The 12,117-nt window shown below is 34.7% G+C and overlaps 1 protein-coding gene across 2 annotated transcripts in view; it reads right to left on the bottom strand.

Annotated features, from left to right (window-relative positions):
• LOC583697 (myb-like protein X) overlaps positions 1–7,056 on the bottom strand; it is a 30,803-nt gene extending 23,747 nt beyond the window's left edge. For both annotated transcript variants that reach the window (XR_004065846.1, XM_030994674.1), the window contains exon 1: positions 6,379–7,056. The gene's annotated coding sequence lies outside the window, so the exon portion shown is untranslated. The remainder of the gene's footprint in view (positions 1–6,378) is intronic.
• Between the last annotated feature and the right edge of the window lie 5,061 nt (positions 7,057–12,117).

Raw genomic sequence — 12,117 nt, 5'->3', positions numbered from 1 at the left:
TGTACACTTTTGCACTTTTATTGTTGTGGAAAATGAATTAACTTAAAGGGTTGGGACCCCGCAAAATGTTATGGCAAAATTTCACTTAGATAGTATCATAATAGAGTGGTGAAGTGTGACGTCATCAAAAATCTATTTTTAGAATTTCTCAATTTTTTCTTCATATTCCGAAAGAACATCAAAAATAATGTCCAAATGTCGAATACCAATTGAATATGCTAAGTATTGGCTGAGATATGACCATCTGAATGAATATATGTCCTATGGGAACTCAGTGTTATATGCTCTGGCTCCTAACCATTAGGAGCCAGAGCATATAACACTGAGTTCCTATTGGGAGTATATTTATTAAGATGGTCATATCTCACCCAATACTTAACATATTCAATTGGTTTTCGACATTTGGACATTATTTTTGATGTTCTTTCGGAATATGAAGAAAAAATTGAGAAATTCTAAAAATAGATTTTTATGACGTCACGGCTTCGGTACTCTATGTGAAAGAGGGTGTCATTTACGACACATAATTTTGTGCAAGGATTTTCAAAACAAAATGTGTTTAAGGTCGAAATTTTCAACTGAAGGTACTTCCTTTCTAGCTGCCTCCTCATTCACATAAATACTCACTTTTCTCTAAGATATTTTTGTCCAGATCACCTTATATTGTACTATTATCTTATGTAATGTTTGTTTATGTTGACTATATATCTTGTGATTTTGTATGTGATTGTATCTAAATGTTTTTTATGATGAATGGAATAAATTTGATTATCTCATCTTACCTTATAGTATTAGATATAGAGTGTGGTTATATAATAATTGTGGTTGTGAAATAATTTAGTAATCCATTAGAGTCCAAATAAGTGCACCCCTCCCCCTCACCAGTACACATTATCTCGTTATCCAGGCTCAAATTTGTCTACTTTATACGATGCAAAGACATAATCTTTTAAATGCATATTTCAGGTTTCTTTATTTTCCTTCAGTCTTTTGACAAGATTTATTTATCAGATTCATGGCATATAAACAAATTGTTGTATGGCATTGTTAATAGAACATAATAATTCGACCCTATCGGTTTTGGTTTCAGGGTCGATTAACCATGGCAGTCAAAATTAATTTGTTTCACCCCCCCCCCCCCCCCGACCCTCCATCACCACTACAGAGTTTGTTTGTACTTCACGAGTAACATAACATTCCTGTATTATATTCCAGAAGAGACACGCAGTAGTACGTTAAAGATAAACTCCAGTTCTGGTAAAAAAAAAAATAATAATAATTCTCACAGAATCAAACGAAACTTACACTGAATGTTCAAGATTACAAATAAATGACATGTGCAAAACAATTTTGGAAGAAAATGTATACTGGCTGAGTATAATGAGCATAGAAAGACAAGGAAATCAAGGTAGTACTAGCCCCATCCGACACCATGTGTGTTGTCCCATATATAGCTTTCTGTGTACAGTGCTTGTTACTTCACCAAGACTCTGTCAAATTTATTATGATTTTGATGACTCCAGAACCTTGCAGTGCACTCCAATACTTACATGCTACATGATCAACTGTTTCTGATCCTTTCCACACCTTTTCTTTCACAATGCAATCGCATTACCAGTACTAAAGTTTATCTTTAATTTGTGTCATTCCTAGTTTTTACTTTCGCACTCAATCAAAACTTTAGACTATAATTTCGAAATTTGTTATCCAATGTTACAAAACATTTGAGAATGATCCTATTTGTTTAGATTTTAATCAATACACTTTGAATTGAATTGATTTGAATTGAATTGAATTGAATTGAATTGACTTGAACTGAATTGAGTTGAATTGAATCGAATTGATTTGAATTGATTTGAATTGAATCGAATTGAATTGAATCGAATCGAATTTGATTTGATTTGAATATAATTGAATTGAATTGAATTGAATTGAATTGAATTGTACTTCACCCGATGTGAAGACCCGACGGTCTCCGTGCATCTGTTGTGATGGACCCATACTCCATACTGTATATCTTACATTCCGGGAGACCCTACTATATAGGGAGGGCCATGCAGGAGGTCGAGTGCTATCTCAAGATGCAGCATGGCCTCCTATAGGCTCCTATATTGATTAGCATTAGACAGAATATGCAGGAGGTCATAGAACCTCTATACAAAACCGAAAGGTAAAAAAACGGCGTTAAACAAATTTAGTTAACGTGTCATTCATCTACTTTTAGTTTAGACCCTATGCAAGTATGTATGGCTACAGTTTGTGCATGGACAAATTAGCAAATAAGTACTGTAGGCCTGCGTTACTGTGGATATTCACAATTTGTGAGTAGTCATGTAGTCAACAATATTAGGCCCACTTCATCTCTCTCTCTCTCTCTCTCTCTCTCTTTCTCTCTCTAAAAGTCTACATATTTGTATCATTATTTTACATCTATTACGTTGTCCATCCCCATCCATGCCCCCCCCTACTCCCCCCCCCCCCCCCCCCCCCCCCCCCATTAAGTCACATCTATTAACACTGTGCACATCGACCTGTTTTCAGAATAATATATACGCCGTAATCTCGCTTCAAGGCATGTCAATTCAATTCAATTCAGAACTTTATTTCAGACTCAGCTGCACAAGGCAGAGATCCATAAAACATACGTTACATCAGGGCATGTGAGTTAAATTCTCACCTCCCTGGTTACATAGATAGGATCTATTCTATATATTGTGTTGTACATGTTCGTCCATGCTCACATGAACCGGATGTTGTTTAAAACAACATAATGTCCAATCTTTTTCTTGACCTGATCAGCCAGCCAGCCAGCCAGCCAGACGTGAAATGCCCCATCTGTTTTGTGGTATAGTACTAGACATCAAATCTAATTTACCACTACTCTCTCCCCCGACATTACAGCTATGCGATGAATGTGTATCAAGCGAGTTCATCACCATTATACAGACGAGTATACAGGGTGCCCGTGAAGAAAGGAAACCAAAGTTTCTCGGTAAATCACTCAAGTATTCTAAAATACTGTTTAAGATAATGTTTACATCATTGGAAAGCTCATTTTCTTCTTTTGTTCATAAATTATGACAGAAAGCCATTATCAAAAAGTTATACGTATGACCATTGACCGATTTTATTTCAGACAGAAGTAGAATTAAGTGTCAGAAACCAAATTGTCCAAAATAAGCAAAATATCTGCTACATTTGGATAATTTTATATGCCATGTTTTTTTAAGGAGAGAAAATAACATGGGACTTTTAATCGTTGGAAATACACATCATTTAAAAACTCGTAATCTCATCTTCCATATGGCATCGTATTCATGATAGAATGACCGAGCAGGCACAATTTGTAATGGGCTAAGGCACAATGTCATGTGTTCAACTGCTTCATTTCATTTCCTACAAGAAAATGGCATGTGTCTAATCAATTGCACATTGTGCTATATACCTTCTCACTCGTGCGTGATCCTTCCATGATGATTATGGCGAAGGAAGAGATTTGTGAGCTTTTAAAATATGATGTGTTTATTTGATTATTAATACCAAATTAATTCATATCTTTCCAAAGCATGGCATAATGAACCAAACGTAACAGCGACCCACTTATTTTGGACAATATTGGGTTTCTGGCACTGCACTTCAGCCTCGATAATGCGTGATTTACTGGTGACATGTTCGACACCAGAATTATGGAAGAAGAGAAAGAAAAAAAGCTTTTTAATTACGTTTACATCATTACTCAAAGAATAATCTGTATTTATCCAGTTTGTACACGTGTGTTTCCTTTTTCAGGGTCACCCTGTACTCATAAAGTATAGAGTGGGGTCGGCTCGGTCGCTTCACGTTTCAAACCGTTATCCTGTAACTATACAGTTTGACTTGTCAGTGCTCATCCCGTATTTCACGGAAGCCTACAATGATTTACTGCGGGTTGGTTTCCAGAACAAGCAGGTCCTTGATAACACATTAACGGTAAACTTTGAATCAATCGTGTAACTATACAGTATGTCCAAAGAAATACTATCTCTTTGGTTTGACAAGTCAATGCTCATCCTGTTTTTCACAGAACCCTACAATGTTTTACTGCGGGTTGGTTTCCAGAACAAGCAGGTCCTTGATAACACATTAAGGGTAAACTTTGCATCAATCATGTAACTATACAGTTTGACCCAAGAAATACTATCTCTTTTGTTTGACAAGTCAATGCTCATCCTGTTTTTCACCGAACCCTACATTACAATGTTTTACTGCGGGTTGGTTTCAAGGACAAGGCAGCTTGATAACACAATAACGGTAAACTTTGCATCACAAAGCCTCTTCTTTTTGTCTTTCTCTTGTTTCCCACTTCCACTTCCTCTGTGTACAATGGTGCACTGTCATGATAAATATTGTCTTCGACTTTTAAAGGGACCGTTTGACAATGTTAAATCTGAGATGCACAGCCCTACGTGTTATCAGTGTCTGTGAAATGGTGTTATATTAAAGCCCTAACAAAAATTGCGCTTCAAAATGATCAAGAAGTGCCTCAAAAAAGTAAAACCCTTTGAGTGACCGGTTTTACCACACTCGTGTTCCCCAATAGACTGTAGTCCAATAGACTATAGTGCTATGATTTTCAATCATAAATATCTTGATAATCAGACAGGCGATCGGCTTGTAAAAGTCATGTGGTTCCTGACTGACCTAAAGGTTTATAATTATCATTGCCGCATGAGCTAAATCAAGGATTTTTTTTAAAGGATCTAAGACAAAGTTACTGGATCCCTTTAAAGTATCATGACATCTAGTTTCAGCATCTTATTAATGATTATGCTTTATGTCAAGACTCTGTCCTATTATCGGATTGAAGATGATTAATGTTTGATGGAGAAGTTTTACATCGATTGGTTTATGGAAATAAATTTGACACAAATTACTATTTGATAATATATTTGACACAAATCAGTAATAAAACTTGACATCAATTAAACTAAAGAAATAATTAAAGCTGTTTACTTTCAAATCGAGATCAATACAAACATTTATTAGTCCTTGTCATAATTGTGAAATAAATCAAAACTCATAGATCACTCTCACTTTCCAATCTTTCCGAATCGAACATTTACACGACTCAATCGAGAAATATTGATATAAGTTTGCATCTATACCTTTAACCGACTTCTTTTGAACATGATGTATTTTTATATCACACATTATTATTTGACAAAATGAATCTGAATATAAATACAATGTATTCTATCTATATTTTCTCCACACTGTCAAAGAATGCACTTTACTTTTTCCCTTCAACTATCCGTATTTTATCAAGATCGAGCGTCCTACAATTCGTGACTTTTGCTACTTTCATTAAATGAAATACATGTATATTATATTGCGAATTGAATGCTATTTCATTGCAAATTATCGGAAAGTTTCAGCTCAAGTAAATTGGTTATTTCATTAATTTGCCCTCCTCTGTTTCTCGTTGGTTCCTACATTCCGTTTATAGGCAACATAACGTAATATTCGTAATAAAAATGTACCTGCAAACAAATTCTCACATCTTGAGAAATAGAATATGTGTTTGTTTCCTTGATTTGATAATTTTGATTGCTACATCTAGGGCAATGGATGTTCTAGAGGGGTATGGAGGCCTCAAGCCCCCCCCCCCCCCAAGAAAACCCAAAATCGCGAGGCACATGTAAACATTAAATGCAAGAAACCCCATACCCCCCCCCCCCCCAAAGCACCACCCCCTTCTGTATCTATGACACTTTTTATAAGTGGTTGGACGCTATTTTATCATCCGAGGCTGCTTTACCCATAATTATATAGGAGCCGCCCCCACTGGGCCCTCTAAAAATAATATCTGGTATCTTGCTTGATAATTAAACCTCTCCTCCAACCCTACCACTTTTATTCCCCGAGGTAATACCCCTCCCTTTCCTCCCCCTCTTCATTATTTTCTTCTCTCGAGGACTACCCTTATCATGCAGCTCAGGGTCGGGGTATTATGCCCTATGTCCGGACTCCAAGATACATGTTATTGTCCTAGCGAGGAAGAAGTGAAGTGGTATTACCTTATACCTAGGGGAAGGGGAAGGAAAAGGATAGTCGGCCTATAGAATCAAATTATAATATTTATGGTTTTAAGACATGCCAGTAAATACCGTTTTACCTAGATAGTGGATAATATACTCAAGCATGCTCATAATATAAAACATAACATTATGTAACAAACACATTATTTTGAAACAGGAATCGATTCGCTTATAATGATATAGAAGGATGAGACATAACCGTTACGCTATACTCTCAGATTAAAAATCTTACAATCTAACAATCTTACAAGAACTATGTAGTTTCATATAAGGAATATAATCTGATAGACTAGATACATACCTAATATCGTTGTAAAAGGGAAGACAACTCGATGGATTGAGGACAGCCGAGATCGAGAAGATGTCTACAAAACAATGCCTTCCATTATAATCCAGAGATACACGAAGTCACGTAGCTTATGGCGCTGGCTTGAGTTTCACGATCAAAGACGAATTACAACGTCTGATCACGGACAGACTGAAAGCAATACTGACACTCTGACAGCCTATGTTCACTTTACTTGTATATTAATATCCGGATGAAGAAAAATGCAATTTGATCATACACTCGTCTCTCTCAGTCTATCACTCGTAACATATTTTCTTCCGCACGTATACAGCGTTGTGTATTAGTAATGAAAGTACTATGTGCAGTGCATGAAGCGCTGTAAGAGCAACCAAGATTTAGCAGACGACTAACCTTGACAACCAGAGGTTAAAATTCAAAGAGATCGCATCTTGTTTTTATGACCGTTCACCGTTGTCGATGACCGCGCAATGTCGTCCGTTCCCGATGTCGTGGAATACACATTGGCCTATCATCCCGTCATTACCATCGGTGTATGATGGCAACGTATGATGTTTAGAAGAGAGAGGAAGAGAGAGAGAGAGAGAGTGAAGTGTTGTACACGTCTGTTTATGTTGGCTGATGCTGTATCGCTAGAAATATGCGATCGGAATGTGTAGAGTATAGCGGACAGGCATGTTGATTTCCAACCAGAGAGAGGGAGAGAGAGAGAGAGAGAGAGAGAGAGGGGGGGAGGGAGAGAGAGAGCGATGAGACCGCCCACTCACTCTGTGCGAGAAACATTCCTATCTAAAGCAAGGCAAGGCCATAAATTGTCCGAACTTTCATGGAAGTTAGTCAAATGCTGACCATCACTGTGTGATATCAGAATTTTGTCAAATGGAATTACAGAATTTAGGATGAACCCTTCTAAACTGTCCGCTTTGAATTGTTGAAATAGGGTAATTAAATTGAAATATATCAAGTAGGCCTAGTATCACATATCATTTATTTTCAATTCCAATCAAAAATCAAAAGCATACAAATTCAAATCACAATATAATAAAAATAGAAAAAGCAATTAACTACAAAACACAATTCAAGTAAAGGAGAATATAACATATACTTGAAATAGACATAACAGGAATTGAAAACGCATGCATACACAGTGAGACGTTACGCTGTCAATGTTATTATGAAACGTTGATCAATAGAACAGAATTAAAGAATGTTGCAAGATAGCAAGCTTGTCATATTATCTGAGTTTTTGTTTATTTGTCAGTTGCTTTTTTTCTTTCTGCCTATTTGTTTTCCATGAAACTGGATAAAGTCTGACATGAATTTTATCGTTAAATGTTTATATTTTTATGTTTATGGTTATACATAACAAATATTATTTGAAATAAAACTCCTGTGGATATTGTTTCCCTCAAATTAATCGATGAAAAGAAATCAGGCTATGTGCGAGGGGGTGGCCATTTTTCAGTAGAAAAATGGTGATCATGACTCTGATTTCTAAAATTTGGGAAATGGAATTAAGAAGGGATCAAAGCTCAGAATATTACCTTCCTAAACTATCTGCTTTGAAACGTTGAGAAATAGTCATCCGAAAGCAATATATAGGCCTATGAAATATTAATTCAATTCAAGTTTAACTATATTCCACAAACGCAAATCATATAAACCATCAATATTACAATACAATCCATACATAAAATAAAAGGAATGATAGAAATAACTTCATGTAAACATAACTAGAAAATAAAATGAAATGCAGAAGGGGTAGTTAGAAATAAAAAAAGTTTTGTCGTGGACTATCAAAACAAAAATCGTACAGATGCTGTTGTTTGTCAACTTCTTGTTTGTTTGTTTGTTTATTTATTTGTTTGTTTATGTGTTTGTTTGTGTCATATGTGTCCGTCTGTTATTATGAAATTGGATCAAGTCTGGCATCATGATCTATTTCCGGTTTAAAAATCACCAAACGCATCATGTTTATTTCAGAAAATTGAAACACGTCAGTGACAAATATTATTTTGTAATCAAACTCCTATGGAAACTACCACAATATTTTTTGTCCTCAATATAATAGATGCAAAGGAAAGAAGATCCGTGTTGCAGGAGAAGCATTAAGTGGCAATGACTATATTAAACCGCATAAACAGCTATGATGAGGAGGAAGTCAGGATAACGTGTCATAAATATAGGAAAGACCGGGGAAAAACATCTCAAGATGGAAAGATGGCAAAAAGCAAATAAACTTACTATACTCAAGTGTAAGTAGAAAAATACGATAATAGTCATAACGGTTGAAATATAGTTCTATATTATATTATAATTACCATGTTAATTATGTATACCAACACATCTATGCAATGCAATATAGATGGTTTGCGATAGGCATAATATAAATCACTATAAAGAGCCGCTCACAAAAAAGGTGTAATATTACCAAAACCTATTTTAGAATTAATGCTTTAGGATCAATCTTATGTATTCAGGAGGTGTTATATACAGTGCGTCCTAGAAAAAACGAAACCGAGAGTTATCGATATTTTATCATAACTTAATCAAAATCATAATTAATAAATGATATGACACATTTTCTGCCCTTTCACGATCAGCCATACAGAAAGAAGACGAAAGATTTGATGAATGGCTGATTGTCAACGAAACGGAGTTAAGTCTTTTGTCAACTATGTTTGTTGACACGGCAAGCAGCCAGTGAAAACGAATTCGTTTAATCAAATTATTGAAATGCAAGCATTACTTGAAACATACAGAACTTTGTTATTCCTGACTCATTTTTCCTGATTGAGGTGTCATGAAAGCGCACAACATGAACTTTCTAGAAATGTGATTTTCTCCTTGAAATTCAGATACCGCCCGCTAAATGACTTTTTGGTTTCCTCTCTTCAAATTGCTTTTAATCACTCATGCGTGAGATATGAATCATATGAGTTGCATCAAATGAAAGAGGAGGATCTAAGCTTTCCAAAGATGTGTCATTTATTAATTATAATTGTGATTAAGTTATGATAAAACATCGATAACATCGTTTTTTCTGGGACGCACTGTATAACTCATTATCTATAGTACTTTGCAGAATTCCACGTCTATTTCTTCTTTCAAACACCTTTATAAACAATAGTATTTTCATTAATGTACTAAATAACCAGTGACGTCATGATTGATTGATTGATTTTTATTCGACAAGCTTCCAACATACAACAATATACAATAATATCAGATCAGAAATAAGTCAGCTTGAACAGGATAACCCACGAAAGCTCGAGAGCTTATTTCCAGTGGGGTCCCTTACAGACATGTATAAAATTAATAAGTTAAGATAGTAATATATACAGGCAGATAAGAAAAATAAAAGAATTACTTGTTAAAGATAATGATAATAATAACAACATTAAACTGATGATAGAAATGATAATAAGTACAAAAAGAAAAGGAGAAGAAGAAAAAGAGGAGGAGGAAGAAGAGGGAAATAATGATGAATTTGTAGAATTTCTATAACGTACGAAAACATAATATACAAAATGAAAAAGTATGAACCGACGGAAGAATACAAATTTCAATCATATAACATGTCATTCACTTCTCTTCTCTGACTGTCAAGTACTAGGTATTCCTTTAATTCCCTCTTAAAATGAGCATAATTTTCTATTTCCTTTACCATGGATGTTTATATATATATATATTTGCCCATTTAAATAGAAATGTATTTTTGTATGTCCAAGAATTATACGTCACCGGACATGTATTCATAATGTGAGTGTTTTTAATTAATCATGTTATTGTGGGAGTTGTAAGTGAGTGCTTATGAGACTGGTAGTTCAGGTTAGTTGTGTTTTGTTTCCTAAGAGTGTACTGAGTGAGAATCTGATCTATTGGTGAAAAAAACTTAATTACATTTCCGGTGAAGTTTAAGTTTTTCTTACTGTTTTTTAAATTTTGGATAATCTCATTTTGTGATTCGGGGAAAATCTATAAATTTACATCCATGTCTCTAATCGCTGCATGGGTGTTTAATATAGAGAGAGATAAAAAAAATAAATAAATAAAAAAAAAAAAAAAATGAAGATGTCACTCGGGATAAGATTTGTAATTATGGTGTTGTCGAGGTTTATTGGTTTATTCTCTTGACTCTCAATTCAAGGGTTGAGAGTTCGAATCCTATCCCAAAACTAACGTCTCATGCCAAGTCCACTCCAAAAATAAGTTACTTTCAATAAAAGCATTAAAATCAGACAAACCAATAAAAAAGGTTTTGAGCAAAATCGGATAACTAATAAGAAAGTTATGAATTCTCAATGATACGAAAAACCTTGAAAATCGCAAAACAAATTGACAACTCACTCATGAGTTTGTGACGTCATGTCCGCACTATCCACTAATTATTTTTTCTTTAAATCGATAATATACATTTCGTATTTTCCCACTAAAAATCATATTTCCTCACACCAGCATCCAAGTTTTATTGATTTGATAGTAATATGTTTTTATGTGGATCATGCACTTATATAGAGTAATTTTTTTTCAGTTACATCGTGAAAAATTTGAATTTTGATACACTATTTATATAAAAAATCAATTGAAAAATAGTGAGGCAATGACGTCACAAACTGATAACCAAGTTGGCAAATCCTTCCTGTTTTCACGAAGTGACGGTAGTGAGGAAAATCCGCACGCAAATTGTATGGGATTACCATTAGTCAAAGAGCCTGCTTGAATTTCTTTGACAAAAAAGACCAAGTGTTTTGTTTTAATTTTTGGATAAAACATCCTCAGACATGTCTGAAAAGTGATGTCTTGTGTGTCGTGGGTGGTGGGGGCCTGATTTCAGAGGTCAATGACCTTTATTTGACCCTGATTTCGCCTAACAGTTGTTTTTTACATGTCATTTGTTAAAAAGAGCCTCAATTTTAATGAATGTTGTGTCTAATGAAAGATAATGAAATTATCTATCACATGATATGAATATTCATAATATTTGATGATATTTTGAACCTTTTTTAGGGTTTAAAATGTAATTTTTTGACTTTTTTCACTAAAATCATAATTTATCACTTTTTGTTCGTATCTGTAAAAAAAGAGGAAACAATGAAAATCCTAAAGAATTACTTTAAAAAAATGCATTTATATTCATTTATTACACTGTGAAAATTTTATATTCATTACTACTCTAACTAAAAAGTTATTGACTTCCAAAGATAACACTCCCAATGCCAACAAGATCCTAATCAGAAAAATGTCACGCGCCCTCTATTGGCCATTCCAAGATAGTTCATGTTCTGTGGTTGGTTCGAAGTTTTGTGAACTGGTCAAGTGTGAATCTACTTCAAAATATATCATTGAACTTGGTGCCCATTTCCTATTCTCATGACCCTGGTGAGTGCCTCTTTTTGAGGGTGTAATAAGTGCCTTATCTTAACCTTCGATAATTACTCTTCTTACTTTGGCACATGCTCCTTTACTTTCCTGATAAGTGTCCCCTGCTCCTCTCATCATTAAACGCGCCCTAGCTAATTTCAAGCGACTAAGAGCAATTTCCCCCAAAGCTCGCTCGCTACACTGTCACGCATCTATAGATGATATACTTTTGTTACTTTAATCAAAGGTCTTTTAAGTCTTCCGTTATGAGAATGTGCGTATATCCCCATTAGGATTGGGTTTTTTCCTTTTTATAAGATGTAATTTTTCGCCCAGCGACCTCACACATTAACACATAAAACATTAACT

Source organism: Strongylocentrotus purpuratus, unplaced genomic scaffold (assembly GCF_000002235.5).
Source record: "Strongylocentrotus purpuratus isolate Spur 01 unplaced genomic scaffold, Spur_5.0 spur5_scaffold_21, whole genome shotgun sequence".
Taxonomy (NCBI): domain Eukaryota; kingdom Metazoa; phylum Echinodermata; class Echinoidea; order Camarodonta; family Strongylocentrotidae; genus Strongylocentrotus; species Strongylocentrotus purpuratus.
Note: the sequence above shows the minus strand (reverse complement) of the source record. Positions and strands in the feature narration are given on the sequence as shown.